Below are 6,000 nucleotides of genomic sequence, written 5' to 3'. Positions count from 1 at the left end.
TTCCCTCAGTGCAAGCACTTTTTATGGGAAGAGGAAAAGTAATACTTTTTATCAAACACATTTTGTCTTGAAATGCTGATGGCATTTTATTTATAAGACTCTTATGAACACGTTAAAGTGTTGTTTGAGTTGTTTTAAGTGTATTTGAGCCTAGTATTTAAGTGTTTAAAAAATGTAGTGGAATTTCAAAAAATTCTTTTGGAGTAGTCCAATTACTTCACATAGATTGGGGAATTTCAAAATAAATGTGATTGGACAACATTTTTTTCCCTGGTAGTCAGGAGGCTATTTGCAAAATTAATTGCCCACCCCTGCTTTAGTTGTTTTTATTAACATAAAATGTAGTTTCCGTTTTTGTTTTTTTTTGTCAGTTTCCATTCACTATAATAACATTCAGACACACACAAACAAATCTCCAATTCCAAAATTCACCATGGTTGGTCACTAAAGTGCATTCTCTCGGTGCTCAAGCAGGCTATGCACTGGATAAGATTTAGTTAGATCCATTCGTACTGTTCTAAAGCACTGCTCTTTTTAAACTTAAGCAAGTGACGCCTGCCTTTATTTTCATGAAAATAGCTTCCTTGATTGACTTTCAAGAAGGAAGCCTCATTCCAACACGACACCTGTCTCTTATCTCCTTCTTATCTGTCAGGATCGAAGCATGCAGACTCTTGAATTACCTGCCTACACAATGTCATTTATTTGTCCCCCAAGATAGTGTAACCCAACCTTGAAATCAGAGCCGCCTAAACTGAATAAATGAAACCCTAATCAAAAATGCTGCTCTCTTTTGGAAGGGCTTCAGAGAGGAAGGATGAGCCACCCAGATTTGATTTTCTTTTCTAAACCACACGATGCATTCAGAGAATTAAAATTTCAGCAAGTCTTTCGCTGATACCTTGCGAGTGAGTGCCGCTGCGCCGAGACGTGGTTTTAGATTTCTTGTGGTTCTGCTGAGACTCTGAGGGCAGGTTGTTTATTTTGTCTAGTTTCTGTGTCCGTGAAAGCTGTGTTTCACCGAACCAAGTGTCTGGAGTCAGAAAGCAAGGTCAAATGCTTCAAGGACCAGTGAAGAGACCCAGCTGACTGACTGCAGGAACCTCTTTTGGCCACTGTATTAAATGCATCTACACAACATCTATTCAAGGTCAACACACAAACTTGAAACGTAGCAACAAAAGTAAGGAAAATATTTGTTTAGCAGATAATTCCCGTATTGTAACAATGCTTCACATATCTTTCAAAAGCCTAATAATTAGATTAAATTAAATTAATTCTGCTACATTTGGCAGTGAAATGTATTGGTAGGATCAGCAGGATAGCTGAGTATATGGGTGGCACGTTTTGCACAATCTTTTATGCCAGGGGTGTCAAACTCATTTTTTTCGCGGGCCTGATTTTAATTACGGTTTCCCTTGGAGGGTCATTATGACTGAAACCATATAAAGAAGTCAGGAATAACGGTTTATTCACCTATTCTTTAAATTACTGTAATGAGGAGTTTGGTCACAAGAAAATGAGTACAGTAAGTCTCTTATTGATTGCAAATGAGAATTTGACATTTTGATCGAGATTTTAGAAAGTATCATGAAAGTTGACATCTTTGTTTTGCTTTCGAGGGCCACATAAAATGATGTGACGGGCCAGATCTGGCCCCGGGCCTTGAATTTGTCACTTGTGTTATATGTCTTTTTTTTTCTCCTGATTATTTTCCTGTATTGCTTGAATCTTTGGAAAAGAACTGACCAGTAAGTGTACTAAGTAATGTTTTCACTACTAATATAAATCCAATTTTAAGTGGAAGATGTGATGTCGTTTTTACTTTTAATGAGTATATTGGTTGGCAATGACAATCTACTCACATTTTGACTTGAAATTTAGATCAGAATATGTGGTATGATAGATGTGGCAGTAAGACAGTCGGAACTCCTTCAAATTGAACAAATTTAGCACTGCGTGCATGTGTGTATGTGCGTGCATGCGTGCGTGCGTGCCGATGGAGTATGCCCTTGCATGTCAATATGACTGCTCAAAGAGGCTTGTGTGCATTCACTTGTGGATGTTTTCACTGCCGAGTTTGGGAAGGCTGTGGTCGGATAAAAGAAAATGATGCAAAATATGATTAAGATGAAGTCATCAAGAATAGTCTGGTGCACAGCAACACTGCAGAGGGAATACGACCAGATAAGGAAGTGCAGCAGTCCATGACACCCTTTTACCTGCAGGGGCCCATCCAGAATAAGAGTGACAATGAAGATGAGGTCATCAAAATAGGCCTTGGCATGCTGGGGCAGAATTGCCGATTTAGTGAGCAGTGAAGCCTGACAACTCCACTACAGGCAGTGCATAATTTCCAGCACATAGAGAAAGGACATGAGTTGGAAAAAGTAAACGTATGGTTCCACCATAAATAATGAAACGCAAATGACATTCTATACCTCCTGGCTTACTTTGCAGGGCTATTTAGTTTTTCTTATTACACTCCATTGGTTTTGTTTCTCATTTAATTTTAATCTCAGTGAAACAAAGCCCGCTCTTCAAAAGCAAGTCAACAAGAAATAACTAAATGAGCACTCCTTAAGGATTCAAGACTACTTTCTTAAAAAGGAGTTTTGACCCTATGTAAACAAACAACAACCATATTTCTTGATGTTCAATTTCCGATGGCTCGGTAAAAGTCATTTCAATAACTTCATTATTGTGCTTGATATTACAATATCTAAACAAACTCCGATTGCACCACAAATACTAGGTGGCGGATACCTGGATAAAAACAAACTACACACATATATTTTTTCAAGGTTAAGTGTATTTATAAGTGTAGGGCAGCGTAGTGGTATGCCTAACTTTGGTGAAGGCAATGTCGGTTCACCTCCAACTCAGCGATGGTGTGAACGCGAGAGGGAATAGTTGTTTGTCGTTATATGTGGCCAACAACTGAGTGGTGACCAGTCCAGGGTGAAGTCTGCCTTTTGCCTGAAATCAGCTGAGATAGGCTCCAGCTAAAAGGTAACCTTGAACAGCACAACCAGGAGAGATAATGGTTCGATGGATATGGTTGTAAGTAGTGATGTGTAGACAAACAATCATTTATACTCACATTCCCATCTAAGGACAATTTAGAGCACGGGTTTTCTCTTTAGTTTCTCAAGTGTAGGCAGGGATTAAATTTCGATTTTATATGCCCATTTGTAAATCATTTAAAAATTCCTTTCTTTATAAATCTCATTTAACCTTAAAATGCATTAGTACTATATTTTTCAATACCAATTACTTGTTAAAGTTTTGTGCCTTTGTAAAACCAGTGGGATCAGTTGCAATACATAGATGTGAATGAGAAAAGTAAATTGCACTTTTGTCTAAGGAAATCTAAGGTGCTTCATGAAATGTTTTGTAAAAGATATGTTCATAAAATGTCAACATTTTCCGAATGTTCTTGTCCTTCACTCTACCAAAACAAAAGAAAGACATGCTATTTTGGTTATTTATAGTCGAGTATGGTATAATTTGAATGGTCCGGCCCACTTGATATCGACCGAGGCCCTATGCGGCCCACATTGTGAAATGAGTTTGACACTCCTGTGCTAATCAGTCAACCACCATACCACCAGTCCAATATATTCTTCCTGAATTGCTTTTTTTGCCATAAAAAGGTGTGGATATTGTTTAGAAATCTATTTGTTTTCAACAGTTGATGGTTTTGGATTAATTTTGGAGAATAGGGCATACATCGTGTCCCTCCCGCCCCCCTCGTCTTTAAAGGTAGAATTTACAGTTTAAAGATAAGTAAACTCTTGCTTTCAGGCAGCAGTTCCATGAAATCCTCAATGAATGAAAACATCCACCATCCATCCATTCATTTATCTGATACGCTTATACTCACGCGGGTGGCAGGCATGCTGGAGCCTCTCCCAGCTGTCTTCGGGACACACTGAACTGGTTGCCAGCCATTCGCAGGACACATTTAGACAACTAACCATTCGCGCTCACAATCAGACCTAAGGACAATATAGAGTGGTCAATTAACCTACCGTGAATGTTTTTGGAATGAGGGAAGAAACTGGAATGCAAAAATGCTCCACACAGGAAGTCCGTGGCCCGGAATCGAACCCATGACATCCGCCCCGTGAGGTGGACGTGCTAAGCAGTCGACCACCATGTCACCCTCAATGAAAACATGTTCCTCATATTTTTGTGTGTCCAACTTTCCATACAAATACCTTTTATAACAACAAATATTTTTCGAATCTCTTTGACATTTTGTAAATTGTCTTGTGAATTACTTTTTGGGGGAGATAATTTGCACCCTCATTTCAGTAAATACTGTATTATATAATAATATTAGACTAATATGATATATATATATTAACCATTAATGACACACTAAAATGTAAATGTTCATTTAAGTTTTCAAAAAGCGATCAGCTTGAAGAGGGACCGAAATGTAATTAAAATAGCAGTCAGTTTTTTTGCTCAGTTATGGACCAATACCATTTGCTTTTCGTCACCACGCTGCCATCAAGTGGGTGCCTGTACACACTACAATTGCATGCATGCATGCTGCATGCATTTGATTGAACCATGCAATTGATTCAAATGCATGGTTTTTAAACGCATGATTATTTCAACATCTCTCTCTCTCTCTCTACATATATACATATATATATATATATATATATATATATATATATATATATATATATATACTGTATATATATATATATATATATATATATACTGTATATATATATATATATATATATATATATATATATATACACACACACACACACACACACACACACACGCACGCACGCACACACACGGACAGAAACCCAATTCCAATGAAGTTGGAACATTGTGTTAAATATAAATAAAACAGAATACAATGATTAGAAAATCATGTCCAACCTATATTAAATTGAATACTACAAAGAGACAATGTATTTTATGTTCAAACCGATAAACTTGATTGTTTTTCACAAACAATCATTCAACTTTAAAATGTTATGGTGCAACACGCTGCAAAAAAGCTGGGATAGCTGGCAAAGAGGACTGAAAAAGTTCAGGAACGTTCATCAAACACCTGTCTGGAACATCCCACAGGTGAACAGTCTAAATGGGAACAGGTGGGTTAAAAAAACAAAAAAAGGCCAATCGATGATTCAACAAGAGCCTCTGTCAAAGAAGAAAAGAAAGGTGCATTACACAAACAATACAGGAGACCTACTTTAAATCTGGCCGGTAAAAGGTGATTTCCAAGCACCAAGCCCACTCTGCCCAGTATGCGGCGAGCGGCTCTCCAATGAGTCAACAAAGCCATCAAAACTGATTTGTAAACAACTGCCCTGAGAGTATCATATCTGGTGGCTAACCGTATTGGTTGGAGAACACAACTGTGGATTTGCATTTACTGTATTGTAGCAGAAAGCATCGCATGGGGTTTGAAAAAGCAAAAAAATAGAAACATGTTTTTCCTTGGTCATCATCTTGAACAAAACCATATTCAATCCCATCACAGTCATCACAACAAGAGCAACCATGGATTGACACAGCCCACATGCAATTCTGAACCCAGACAAGACTGTGGGATCCACTCTCCAGTTGAACTTTCTTGTTTGTGCCTGAGAATTGAGGGGAAATACTTAGATGTCAGCACGTAGCGCCTAAGGAAGTTAACAACATGTGGTTTGTTTTCCTTTTCGGGTGGTTGTGTGTTGTCTGTCAGTGGTGTGCTGCTGTGTTTAAAAACCAAACAAAATAATTGGGATCAGATTTTTTTGCTTTGGGTCACGCATAAACAAACATTCAGAAGCAGTTTCACTGAACAGAGATAATACCAAAGACTGTTGTGTTGCCATTTCTTTATGGAAGCAAATTTGCCTATATTACAGAATTGCAGTTCACTCTTGTCACCAACATTTCATTTGAAGCCGTCATCATACCCTTTTATGAATTGTTTATTGTATTTGTTCCATATTTTGCTGTATTAGGTGC

This window comes from Hippocampus guttulatus, chromosome 6 (genome assembly GCF_054856545.1).
Source record: "Hippocampus guttulatus isolate MCC_2025c chromosome 6, RoL_Hgut_1.0, whole genome shotgun sequence".
In the NCBI taxonomy this organism is placed as follows: domain Eukaryota; kingdom Metazoa; phylum Chordata; class Actinopteri; order Syngnathiformes; family Syngnathidae; genus Hippocampus; species Hippocampus guttulatus.
Note: the sequence above shows the minus strand (reverse complement) of the source record.